The sequence below is a fragment of the Myodes glareolus genome, chromosome 6, assembly GCF_982192425.1.
Source record: "Myodes glareolus chromosome 6, mMyoGla1.1, whole genome shotgun sequence".
NCBI lineage: Eukaryota > Metazoa > Chordata > Mammalia > Rodentia > Cricetidae > Myodes > Myodes glareolus.
In genome coordinates this window covers 44,188,463-44,203,444 of record NC_142031.1, presented here as the reverse complement: position 1 = coordinate 44,203,444, position 14,982 = coordinate 44,188,463, and positions in this window count along the sequence as shown.

Sequence of the window (14,982 nt, the reverse complement as noted above, 5' to 3'; positions counted from 1 at the left end):
AAAAGTAGGTCTGCCTGCAGCTCCTCACTACAACCCAATGCCCCCAACTCTTCAATTATGTTTTTTTAGAACTATGAGAGCTTGCATACAATTTAAAGAACAAATGTTGGTAGTTTTTTGTGAGTCCATAGAACAACTAACACAAATTGGTTCAGACAACAAAATATGTATGTTAAAGTTTCTCTGATTGATTTAATCTCCTGTTTCAGTTCTTCAGGACTTCATATGAAATGGTAGACAATGCCTCAATCTTTCCATTTTTAATTTTATTCATTACATTAATCTATTCATTGAGGTGACACATTCTATGGCCACAGTTTATAAGACAATTTATGAGAGTTCATTCTTTCCTTCCACCATGTAGGTACTGTTAGTGGAATTCAGTATTTAGGCACAAGTTGATAGGAAACCTTGTAATATATCATGAAGCTCATGGAGACTGTGAAGCACACACTGAAGATGTTTGTGTCCAGCTCCTCCCAATTTCGGCTGATTTGCATGTGTTCAGAGCACTGCAGAATGCATGAGTACTTCTTGAATCAGCTGATCACATCCTGTACAGATGTCATTTACAATGAAGATACAACATGAACATGAGTGTTTGCATTTAATTTGGGGGGATGCTGATGCTCTTGCTTTTAAGTATGAAGTGTCAACTCTGGGATTTATTCCACCAAAGTGGTCATTGATGATTTGTGTTTGAGGAAAATCATGTGGGAATACTGCATACTTGTGGGATATTTGCTTTTAATTTTCTAATCTAAGGAGCTTGATGTGAAGTCTCCAACTTCTCTGTTGACATCTTTAGGAGTAAGTTCCATCACATGCCAGGTAAATCAGGATATTGACATAAACTTACACTGTCACAAGAGGAAACCAGTAAAAGTCCCTAAGACCCTTGTCTATAATGAATTTCATTTGGAACCTGTGGTCACATCAGTGTGCAATGGCTGAGATTCTGGAACATATTTCACTTTTTGTCATTAGCAGACTGGTGTCTGAAGATGTTTCAACTTATTACTGTCAAGAAAGATATGGTACCTTCCTTCAGTTATTCAAGTCATAACACAAACCCCTCAGGCAAAAAGAGTTAGCTTAGCTGCTACAGCTGTTCCTCCTGTTGACCCATCTGAAAACATCTCTCATATGTACTCGTGTTTGAAGATCACTGGGAAGTTTTGGTGGAAGGACCCCGGTAACTGATGTCTACCCAAATCAGCTACTGCTCAACCACAATTGATCATATATTATAATGTGTCTGATGGGTATCTAAGAAGAGAAGTTTGTTCACCTTGAGTATCTGTGTGAGAATAAGATGTGATACTCATAGAAAAAAAGCCACTGTATATTTTATTTAGTTTTCCTTTTATTGAAAATAAATTATTTTTTCATACAATATATCCTGATTATAGTTTTTCCTCTCTCTACTCATCCCAGTTCATCCCCACCTCCTTTCATTTTTAATTCCACTTCATTTCAGGCTTTAGTTAGACAATCTTGTCTTCTCAGAGGCAATAGTTGAATATAAGAAAGTAAACTATAATAATATAAAGCAAAAGCCACCATATATCAAAGTTGAAGAAGGCAGTTCAGCAGACAAGAGACCTTTGAGCATGCCCAAGAAGCAGACACCTACTCCTTCTTACATTCAGGAGTTCCATAAAAACATTAAGCTAAAGCCTCTAACATATGTGCAGAAGGCAGGGTGAATACCTATTTCTGTTCTGTGCATTGATCATTTCAATAACTAAAATGGGAGTCTGAGTAACACCTATGAATTTACTTCCAATATCTTAAATACAGTAGCATTTTTACTTAAAATATTGAATTCCCTGATGCTATTCTAAAGTAAGAGCTCTGTGCCATGAAGGTATAGACCACTTAACAATGTCATATTTAGACCTCAGAATCCATGTATTGTTTCTGAACCTTGACAACAAAAAGCCAACTGTGGTTACTATTATGAAATTTTCAGAATGTTAATTCTTGGGGGGCATATTTATAAAATGTACATGCAACCTTTGCAATGTCCTTGGCAAGTTTTAGATCAATAAAAAGAAAAACATCATAGAGTCAGAGAGTAGGTCGAAAATGAACAAGTATATTAACAATGCAGGAGTCTTTTTGGAAGTTAAGGACTAGGCTGAACATAGAAAAAAATGAGATTATAACTCTCTTTCCTCTTAACTGAAAAAAAATGTCTTATCATAATTTTTGTTGTAACAATCCATCAAGAATTTTAATCAAAATTTAAATTATGTACAGGACACAAACACTGCCATAAAGCAGCTTGACATTTAAAGATAATTCTAAGAGCCTCTGTTTTGGCCCATAAAATGGAAGTGTTGGTTGCTGAGGGGGTCTAACGTATATGACTTTCTCTTTTGATTAATAGGCTTTGTCAAATGAACATGCTTTTTCTCCTTGGTGCTTCTGATTGTAAGCATCTGCATGATAGACTATGCATGCAAAAATAAAATGAGGTTTCCTATAACGTTATTTTAAGGACACAATTTGCTACCAAAGACAGTTTTATGAAGAATTGGTCTAATAATTAGAATCACAACATCTGTTTGAGTGCATTTGGCTATTCCAGAAGCTGCTATGAAATCATGGTTTGGAACATTATTATTTGTTTAGAGAGTGAAATACATGCAATTTTGTGAGTTTTTTTTTATTCACAGTTAGCTCTCTGTCTCTCTGTCTTTTACTTGCAAATACTCATATTAACTATTAGCTTCTTCTCCTGGGAAATAGATATATTAAAGAAATCTACAGCAAAATTCTGAAGCCCCCTGCTTGTCTGTAACCATGCTTTCCATTGTGTTGATCATGGACTAACCCGCTGAAAGAATAAGCCTTTAATTTAGATATTTCTTTCATTAATTGACAAGTCATGATGTTTTTCACTGCAACAAAGAAGATGGCTTGGGGGAATGGGAGTGGGAGAGGGAGGAAGGATGGTTATGGGAGCAGGGAAGTTTATATCTCAACTAAGGGAGCCATTTTAGGGTTTGCAAGAGACTTGATTCTGGAGGGGTTCCCAGGTCCAAGGAGAGGTACCCAGATTGTACTCTGGGCAGCAGAGGAGAGGGTGCCTGAACTGGCCTTGGCCCATAACCATACTGATGAATATTTTGCATGTCACCACAGAACCTTCATCTGGCGATGGATGGAGATAGAGACAGAGACACATATTGGAACACTAGACTTAACTCCCTAGGTTCAAATGAGAAACAGAGGGAGGGAGATCGTGAGCAAGGAAAGCAAAATCAGAGGGGGCCTTCATCTGACGATGGATGGAGATAGAGACGGAGACCCACATTGGAGCACTGGAAGTCAGGACCGCGAAGGGTGCGTTCACCCACTGTTACAAGGGGATTGATCGAATGAGAGCTCACCAAGGCCAGCTGGACTGGGACTGAACAAGCATGTGATCAAACCAGATTCTCTGAATGTGGCTGACATGGGGGCTGACTGAGCCTCCAAGGTCCAAATGAAGACTGAGAAGACATTGACAATGGCATTGGGTCTTGTTTCGTCTGCATGGTCTGGCTTTTTGGGATCCTGGCCTGTTTGGATTCTCAACTTCCTGGACCTGGAGGGAGGGGGGAGAAACTTGGATTTCCCACTGGGCAGGAAACCCTGATTGCTCTTGGGAATGGTCAGGAAGGAGGAGAGGGAGTGGGGGGAGCGGGAGGGTATTGGGAGGAGGGGAGGAAGTGGAAAGAGTGTTTTCGGATACTTGAATAAACAAGTCTAACGGAAATAAATGAATAAACAAATAAATAAATAAATAAATAAAAAGAAGCAATTAGAACATGTGTCCTACTAGTAAAGAGAGAAATGAACAGTTGATGGAGGAAAACCTCCCCTCCATGAATATGATATGATAAAACATCATATCTGAGGAACCTGTGGTCAAGAAGCTTCACTTTTATTAAGAAATTGACTCTAGATTCTGAAAATAAAAATATGTTCCCAGTTTTAGTTTTTCTGAGTACTACTACATTAGGGGTCTCAAATATTGAAGACTTATTTTTATTTTATTCATATCTGTCTTTTCTTGGTGTGTACTTTTGTACTATATGATTGCAAAGTTCTCAGAGGCAAGAGAGAAGTCCTTAGAGGCAGAAACTATATCCATACATGAATATATCATTAATACACCAAAGAAATATTTATGATATTTGGAGTTTGCTTGAAATTTGCATCTCAGCAATCAATCATGTACTGGGTTTATGTCTTCCACTATGTACAAGCAGAAACTAAACACATTGACATTTTTCAGAAAAACAACATGACTTAAATAAATAATAGAAATGAAATTTTATGTCTGTGATTTATGTGACCATGATAGACTGAAAAACTCTGGAAATCAGTCCCAACTACATGAAAACAATACAGTTGTTAGGAGGTTCTTGTCACTTGAGCAAGTACTCTAGAATTTGTAGATTGTACAAAGTTTTCATCAAATGTTTGACATAGAAATCGGGACCGGTGCAGCCTCAAAGTCCAGCTCTTGTTTATTCCTTTATCCAAGTTTTCTTAGTGATCCAAGAGAGAACCATGATATGCACATGAAATTTATTTAAAAATCATAAATTTAATATTGATTGCATTATCTATTCAAATAATTTTGAGTGGTACCTAGTTTCATTATCATTTTAAATCTACACTCTTGATGCAACCTAAATTTCATTTTACTATAATCAGGAAAAATACTTGCATGATTTAAAATTTTGTGTTGCGTTTTGTTTATAAAGCACAATTTCTATGTTGCTGGGTATGGTATTAAATTCATTGTAAAAGAGGTCAGCCTGCATCAACTTCTCATATACCTTGAAATACAAGCATGCTCTATCATACATGATCTTTTGGGGCTTTTATAAATTTATTGTATATTATTTTGTGAACTAATATATTAAGAAAACTGTTTCATTTATCTTTGAATTGAATGTCTTTTGTCTTTTTGATGAATGTTCACGTCTTTTTGAAACAATTTAATTGTTATATTGTTTAAGCCTTCTATTCCCCTAATATCTTTATAAATTCAATTTTTAAGATTAAGTTTTAGTATTTTTAATTTATATGGATGCAAATGCATGTATATTGTGTGCTCACATGAGACCATATGTGTTAGGAAGAGAGGACCTGGAGCAACAAGAAGTTTTCAGCCACTAGATATGGGTGCTGCGCCTGAACTACTCAGGTCACGACAAGATCAGAGCATTTTAACCTCTGAACTATATCTCAAGATCCTTGATTACAATTCTAATTTTACAATTATGTGTATTTTTTACATGTCTGTGTGCCTTTATCCATGATCAGTGTGACTAACAAGAGCAAAGAAGGCAACAGATCTTCTGGAGTATAGTTAGAGGCAGTTGTGAGTAAGCCGACATAGATGCTAAGTATCAAACTCTCATCCTCTGAGAGAGCAGTGATCACAGTTAGCTGCAGGGACATCACTCCTCCCCACTTAAAAATGTTGAATAATCTGTTTTATACTTTATTGAAAATGTCCACTGAATTTTCATTCAATTCTTAAGGAACTCCTTTTTTCTGTAAATATTTCAATTTCAATTTCAAGTTCAGAGTTAGAACTCTATCAGGATCCTGTTATTTATGAATGTTACATTTTATTTATAATATCATTTGAAAACCTTTCATTTGTGTACTGGCAAGAAGTACAAAAGTTGGCTCAATTGCCAGCTTGTGTCTGAATACCTGAATTCCATCCACAGGACCTACATGGTGGAAGAAAAGAATTAACTCTCTCAACTTGTCTTAGAACCTGTGGCCACGGAATGTGTCACCTCAATGAATAGATAAATGTAATGAAAAAATTAAAAATCAAAAGCATTAAATAAATAAATTGACCATTTACACATGCACACATGCTATAAAATAACATTCTTGGTGTCTTGAAATATTTTTGTGTTATATTTCACATGCCTGTTATTAACATGCCAGAGTATTTTGTATGGACATTGTTTAATATGTGCTTTTCTATATTTATATTTCAACATATTCTGCCTTGAGATACAATGTAAATCTATCAGAGATGGCTAATATTATGACTATTTTAAAATATTCTGTGCCAAATCTACACTGGTTTAGAAAGTCTAATGCATTTTAATTGTTTTATGGTGGTTACATAGTAGAAACCACTTGTCTGTTCACTGTACTTGATAGCACAGTAGCTCTCTTCTCTATGTGCTGCATCAAACATGTTTCTCAGGTCTTCTTATTTCATTTTAAACATCTATACATTTTCTCTTGTCATTTTAAGGGAGGGCCTGCATAGGGCTTTTGAGTGAAACTCAGACTTACATTTCTTGAAGAAAGATTGGAATATATTTTTTCATATATTAGACCAACTCTTGAGCAGATTAATTTTCTTAGAGTAAGTTCAGAAGGATCATGGGAATATGAAAGGCACTTTGTTCTGATTTGTAGAAATGTGTGAATGAGGGACTGTTCTGTGGTTGTTAATATGAATCAGCAGCATCTTCAACCTCTGTGTTGTTGATTATGAAAGCGTAACAGGTCCCAGAACTACTGCCACTGAAGATATATAAGACTCCAGAAGCAAAGTTGGATATACTACAAATCAGGAGATTATGAGTAGCTCCGAGCTTTGAATGGAGCCAGTGGAAATTATCAGATATGCCACTTGAACTGTCCTTAAAGATGATTGGGACATTCTTTCCTTGAGAAACAGACAGTAATTCAGAAAACTTGGTGAGAACAATTTTTCAATTCAATACCTTGGCAGAGTTAAGATGAAAAGAGATAGAAATTAGATGATCAAGATTCTAGCACATCTTCATACAATACACTATGTAAAGAAAAAAATCATAGTGACAAAGAAGTAGAAAAAGAGGATAGTCAGGAAAGAAAGAAGTAAGGAGGGAAGGAAGGAAAGAAGAAAAGTAGAAAGAAAAAAAGGAAAATGTTTTTCTTTCCTTTTTAATTAAAGCTCTAGGAAAAGAATGCCATGTTCAAATTGAAGTCTGCCTTCTTTCTCATTCACTACACCGAGTAACAGCAAGTAGACAGTTTGCATCTGCAGCCACTTCTTGTCGTCTGGTCTGTCTCTGACTACAAACTTCTTTTTGTATTTTAAGTTCATTCTCTTAAAAACATGTCTGAGCCATCTGTGGTTTCTGAGGTGTAAATAGGCAAATAACAGAATGTAGGCAAGGATGTCCTTGTCTTATAAACATTTGTAGTATTTAATTTAGTAAAGTCGCAAAGCTCTCAGTGTTTTTTCTTCTCTAGAATGTTGTACATTCATTCTGCAGAGTAACTCTACAAACTTTCTCATAGCTAGGCTTAGTGTGATCTACATTGCACGGCAATCTCTATTCTTCACTTTGTGGAATTAATATTTTCCATGATAAAGTCCAGCTGAGGATTACTGGCATGTACATCGGAAAACCCAATGACCCAGAACGGCTTTCTCCTTTTCCTGACAGCTGCTCGACTAAGGCTTTTCTCATTCATCCAAGTCTAATAAAATGGTCATGAAAGCATAAAGCCCTGGGAAAAACAGTGTGCCAGTGTTTGACATTAACTCACGTAGATTAGGGATATTTCTATAGAATTTCCACCTTGAAAACCCCTTCTTTCTGAAAATGAAAGAAATGGAAATTGATTTTTTAGTGCCTATCATGCATCCAATACTCTGTCTTATGATGCTTTTAAGAGAACCCTGGATTTCTGATCTTCATGAGCCAAGATTTTATAAAAAGGAATGAGCATCTGGGAGGAGCTTTGCTCGCTCTCTGAAAACTGCAAATACTCAGCGTTGACAGATTTCATAGACTGATCCAACGAAATGTGCTCTGACAAGTCTCACAGAAGTGGTCAAGGGCCTCGTGACATTTGTGAAGCTAAATGATCAAGAGCCTGGAGTCCTCTTTCTCTTATTCATGATGTCACTATCAGAATGGTGCTGTCCTTGGCCAAATAAATGTAAATCATGCCCTCTTCTGGTGAGATCTGTAACAGACCAAGTCAGAGCCTAGTAGAAACTACAAGAATGATACTCAGTGCAAATCCTAGGGTAATTGGCGTAAAAAAGTGAGGAACCAAAGGCTGTAATGTTCCTCACTCTGCATGATCAGAGAAAATAATGTGCAAGTACAGTCAGACAATTATGTGTAAACAAACAAACATTTATTCCATGTTTTCTTCTAAGAAATAAGGAAACACTGAGAAGAAAGTCTTAAATATAGATGTAAATGTGTGGAAAATATGCAAATTCCTGTAAACACATTCTGTCCCTATTCAGTGATATCATTTCTTACATTGGGGAGACAGCAAGTAAAAGTATGTCAATCAGAAATATTATATCAAAAGTTCATTTGACACTTATATCTTCCTAAAGCCTAAGCTGAAATGTGTTCAGAAACTTATATTAATGCACTGTTGTATGGCATAATGTAATACAAATAAACTAAATAAAACACAGTTGAATATTCCATGTTCATTACGTTTTGTACATGATAATATACTGATGATTTGAACTGTGGATTGCTGACACTGCTCAGGAGTAAGGATAGATATTTACAATTCAGTTTACCTCTTGTAAGTAGTTACATAAGAAACTGAGAAAATCTGCATGTGTTTGAAAACACATGTGTTCAACCAAAATAGAAAATTTAAAGAACTGATGAATCATCAAACTATATGGAATAGGGATAATTAGGAGAGAATGAATATCCATTAGAAAAATCAGTGCACAAGTGTGTGTATGCATGCATGTGTGAAATGAGGTTTGGGACAAAGAAAATTCTGATCCTATGAACTCTTTTTGCATTATATTTGTGGGGTTTTTTGCAAGTCTAAAATTATGTTAAATAAACTTTGAAAGTTATAAAAATAAAAAATCAGTGTAAATAAATAATAATTGTGTTAATTTCTAGAAAATTTGTGGGAATATGAGCCTTTGGCTTACTTTGAAACTTCACTAAAGGACAAAATTCATAAAGAGAGGAAAAATGTAACAAAATAAAAATTCAGGAGTTTAAACTGATGACTTTGAAAATGACTTCTTTTTACCATCCCACCCTGCCCCCTTTTTGTCTGTGAGGTCCTTAGAGCCCTGCAAGAGACCCTGCTCTTATGCTGAGGGTATCCGGAGAGGTGAGTTAAGTGGCCACAGGGCCAGACAGCCTGAAGGGTCACTCTCTGGGACAGTCCCAGGGGATGGAATCCAGGTCCTCTCCAATTCCCTAAGATTTTTGACCATTAAGTGAGGTGTGTTCTCTGTTTCTGGCTTTCTTTACCCCATTCCACCCTGACTCCAAGCCAGTCTTTTCATCAGTGAGATCCTTGCATCCCCCAACACACCCTGCTTCAGGGCAGAGGGGATCTGAGAGCCTGCTCCAGTGCTGCGGGTACCTAAGAGAGGTCAGACCAAGAAAAGCTCCAAAGTACACAGTCAGACACAGAAAAGATTGTGCAAAGGCGCCAAGTCTCTGCTGGCCTCATTTGAAGGAAGAGATGGGCAGGTGTCAATGAAAAAAAACCCTCCCTATCTTGAAAAGCATCATGGTAGCACCAGAATCCAGCAAACATACAACAAAAAGACTTGAATATCCTAACCCAGAAGAAGTAGTAGAAATCGACTGTGAACATAACCTTATGACGTAATAAAGAAACACAAACCGAGGGAGGGCTGGATATGGAAAATCTGGGTAAATGAACAGGAACTACAGAGACAAGTATAACCAACAGAATACAAGAGCTAAAGAAACAACTCAGGCGCTGAAGATACTATAGAGGAAAGAGACTCATTGATCAAAGAAAATATCAAATCCAACAAATTATTAATACAAAAAGTCCAGGAAATCTGGGACACCATGGAAAGACCAAAGCTAAGAATAATAAAGGTAGAAGAAAAAAACTTCAGATCTAAGGCCCAGAAAAAATATTCAACAAAATTATAGAAGAAAACTTCTCCAACCTAAAGAAGGATGTTCCTATGAAGGTACAAGAAGCTTACAGAACACCAAATAGATTGGATCAAAAATAATCCCCTCATCATATAATAATCAAAACACAAGATGTACACAGTAAAGAAAGAATATTAAGAGCTGCAAAGGAAAAAGGTCAAGTAACATATAAAGGTAAGCCTATCAGAATTACACCTGACTTCTCTATGGAAACCATAAAAGCCAGGTCTTGGATAGATGTGCTGCCGATACTAAGAGACAGTGGACATAAGCCCAGACTACTATACCCAGGAAAGCTTTCTTTCACTATTGATGGAGAAAAGAAGATATTCCATGACAAAAACATTTAAACAATACATGCTCACTAACCCAGCCTTACAGAAAGTACTAGAAGGAAAACCTCAAGCCAAGGAAGCCAACAACACCCGAAATAGCACAATAAATTAATCAAGAGCAAAAATATACGTAAAACAAAATTGAACTAAAATTTTTGTCAATAAACCAAGATCTATACCATTGCAAATTATTCGTCTCTGTAGCATATCCCCCTTTAATGAAAATAAATCTTTTTAAACACTATTTGGGCATAGTAATAGTTTTCTAGACTACTTTGGATGTCAATATGGCAATTTCTCAGAAAATTAGGAAACAATCTTCCTCAAGACCCAGTAATACCACTTTTGGGTATATATCCAAAGGATGCTCAACTGTGCCACAAGGACATGTGCTCAACTATGTTCATAGCAGCATTGTTTGCCATAACCAGAACCTGGAAACAACCTAAATGCCCCTCGACTGAAGAATGGATAAGGAAAATGTGGTATATTTACACAATGGAGTACTACACAGTAGAAAAAAATAATGACATTTTGAAAAATGCAGACAATTGCATGGAGCTAGAAAACATCATTTTGAGTGCGGTAACCCAGACACAGAAAGACAGTTATCATATGCACTCTTTCATAACTGGTTTTTAAACACAAAGCAAAGAAAACCAGCCTACAAATCACAATCCCAGAGAAACTAGACAACAATGAGAACCCTAAGAGAGACAAACATGGACCTAATCTACATGGGAATACTAAAAAGACAAGATCTCCTGAGTAAATTGGGAACATTGGGGACCTTGGGAGAGTGTTGAACAGAGGGAGAGGCAGGGAGGGGAGCAGAAAAATGTAGAGCTCAGGAAATATCAATAAAAAAGAGTATGCCTACAGTTTAGGAAGAAAGCATATGAAACCTTGTAGTTTATCTTGAAGCTTATGATGAATGTGCAACACACTTCAATGATTTTTCTGCTCCTCTCCTCCCTGTCCCTGTTGATTTGCATGTGTTCAGATCACAACTTACTGTAAGAGTACTCATGAATAAGCTGGTCACATTCGGTGCAGATGTCATTTACTATCAAGACACAGCATGGGCATAAAGGTTTTCATTCAATATCTGGGCTGCTGGTGCTTTGGGTTTTAAGTATCAACTAAAGGGTCAACTCAGGGATTTCTCCTATCAAATTGATTATTGTTGCTTGGTATTTGAGAATCATATAAGAATATTATGAATTTGGGGATATTTGGTTTTAATTTTCTAACCTAAGGAGCTAGAGGTAACATACTGATCATTCAGATTCTATCTTCTCAGTTGGTATCTCTAGGAGAGTGTGACCACAACATGCCAGACAAGTCAAGATGTTGACATAAACTTACACTGCCACAAAAGAGAAAATCAGGAAAAATTCCTTAGTCCCTCATTTATGATGGATTTTATTTGCAATCCGGGGTCTCATCAGAATTCCATGACAATGATTCCTTGAAAATTCCACTCTTCCCATCAGCAACCAGGTGTCTGAAGATGCTGCCACTTATTACTGTCAAGAAAGCTATGACACCCTCCTACAGTGATTCAAGTCATACCCCTCAGTCAAGAAGAGTCAGGCTGGATAGCTCCAGCTGTTCTATCTGGTGTCCCCACCTTCTGCAAATATCTCTTATATGTAACTAGCTTCGAAGCTAACTGGGAAGTTTGGGTAGAAGGACCCCAGGAGACTGATATCTGTGTGAATCAGCAACTGTTCAACCCCAACTGATAATATATGATAGTGTCCCTGGTGATTCCTTAAGATAAGAATTTTATGCACCTGGGTATCTATGTAAATATCAGGTGTGATGCACAAAGGAAAACATTAGCCACTATATGTTACTTTCATTTTTTTCTTTTATTGAAAAGAGATTATTTTCTAATATAATATATCCTGATTGTACTTTTCCCTCTTTAAACTCATGCCAGTTCGTCCATACCTCCTTTTCCTTCTGAATCCACTCTCTGTCACTCACTAGAAAATTTTGTCTGCCAAGAGACAACAACCAATTATAACAAAGTCAAGTATAATTATATAAAGGAAAAGCCATAATATCAACGTTGAAGAAGGCAATCCAGCAGATTAAAATGAGTCCTGTGATCATGTAAAATAAACAGACACCTACTCTGTCTTGCACTCAAAAATCCCACAAAATACTAAGATGAAGGCAATAACATATGCAGAAGACCTTGTGAGCACTGATGCCAGCTCTGCATAGTGATCATTTCAATAATTGAAATGAGAGTCTTAGCAACACCTACGAATTTCCAAGATCTTAAACTCATTAGAATATTTATTTAAAAATTGGATTCTCTTGTGCTATTGTGAACTCAGATCTCTATGTTATGAAAGTATAGATCACGTAATCATTCTATTTTTAGACCCCAGAATCCTAGGATTGCCCCCGATTCTTGACAAAAACATCAACTGTGGTAACTGTCATGAAATTTTCAGAATGTTAATTCTTGAGTGAATATTTATAATATGTAATATGCAGCCTTTGAAGTATCCTGAGCAAGTTTGAGGTCAGTAAAAAGGGAAGCATCATAGAATTATAGATCAGGTGGAAAATGTAGTTACATTAACAGCAAGAGTCTTTTGAGAAGTTAATGATTTGATTGATTTTAGAAAAACTAATACTCTTTTTTTATTAAATTAAATAATGTCTTATTGTGATCTATAATGCAACAAGTCATCAAGGATTTTGTGCAAAATTAAAATGATGTACATGACACAAATACTGTGATAAAACAGAAGTACATGTTTGAAATTTAAAGATAATTTTAGGAGCCTCTTTTTGGTTTAGAAAATGAAAGTGTTGGTTGCTATGGGGTCTAATGTGTATGACTTTTTGTTTTGATTTATAGTCTTTGTTCAGTGAACATGTCTTTTTCCCATGATGTATCTGATTGTAAGCATTTTCATGATATACAGTATATTCAATAATAGAATGTCTTCTATAACATGTTATTTTATGAGCAATGTTTATTGTCCAAACTCAGTTTTAACACGGATTGGTCAACTAATCATATTCCGTGACATTTTTCTGAATGTGTTTGCCTATGCCATGAAACCATAATTTAGAATAACATTCCTGTTTGTTAGGAGAGTAATATGCATGCAGCCTGGTGATGTTTTTGTTCCATTCCCAGTTAACACTATTTATCTCTGCCTTCTCCTTGAACAAACATATGTAAATGCTTACATACTTCTCATGAGCTATAGATATATTAAATATATCTATAGCAAAGTCCTCAAACATCCTGCCTGTCTGCAGCCATGATTTCCATCATGTTTATCATGGACTAACTTGGTGGAACAACAGACATATAATTTAGATACCTTTTTATAAATTGATAAGTCATTATTATTTTCAATGCAGTATAAACAGAATTAAACACTTGCCCTCCTAGTAAAGAGAGAAATGAACAGTTAATGGAGGAAAACCTCCCTTCCATGTATATGATATGACACATATCTAAGTACTTGTAGGCAAGAAGTCTTACTTTTATAAAAAATAAAATGGACTCTAGATCCTGAGAAAAATATGTTTCCAGTATTAGTTTTCTGAGTACTACTCTCTTAGGATGTTCAAATATTTAAGACATTTTTTATGTGTATGTGTTCTTTTCCTGGCTTCTATTTTGTGTACCATATGAATGCATAGTTCTCAGAGACATGAGAAAGGTTCAGACACCCTAGACCTTGATTTATCAATAGTTGCTAACAGTAAAGTGGTTGTTGGGACTCAAACAAAGGTCTTCTGAAAGAGAAACCAAAATTCTTAACCAGGGCTCTGTCCATGCTAGAGGCTACTATTAAGCCATATGTTTGAATGGCTTTTTTGTTGTGTTAGAAGATGGCTTTCACAAAATATTAATGCTATAGTTAATAATTTTCTAGCCCCTATCTGTAGCTTGGTGCATGTGTGCATGTATAGGAGAAAGTTTCTCTCTCTCTCTCTCTTCCCTCTGTGTGTGTGTTGACATTTCTGTTGTATGAATCTCAATTATTGCCAATAATTATGTTACTGCTAAACTATCACTTTGTCTCTTAAATTCTGACATAGGAAACACTCTCAACAATGTGGAAACACCAGAAGGAGCAACTGCCAAAGCCTGGGCTCTCACTTCTGCTTCTCTTAGTGGTTTATGTCATGGCTTGAGTCACTGTGGGAGGGGTACCATAATAATGTTGACAATAATATATTGCAACGTCTTCGTGCTGCAGGCTGCTGATTTTGAGAGAATACTGTGTACTAGATCCACTGCCACTGAACCTCGATGGGACCCCAGCTGCCAAGCTCTTTGCATTATAGATCAGGAGGTTAGGAGGCTTCCCTGGTTTCTGTTGATACCATGCTAAATTATTGTAAATGTTCTCACTTGCCCGGCATGTGATGGTGACACTCTCTCCCAGAGATGTAGACAGGGAGGCAGGAGACTGGGTTATCTGTATATCACATTTGGCACCTGATATTGGAAAATTAAAAACAAATATCACATAATTAATCTAATTAAAGGAGAACTTTCCACAAATATCACATAATTAATCTAATTAAAGGAGAACTTTCCAAGAAACCAGAAAGCACTGACCACAACCAGGTGAACACATTTCCAATGCTCTCTTCTTACCTGTAAGCCAGAGCAGCAGCAACCC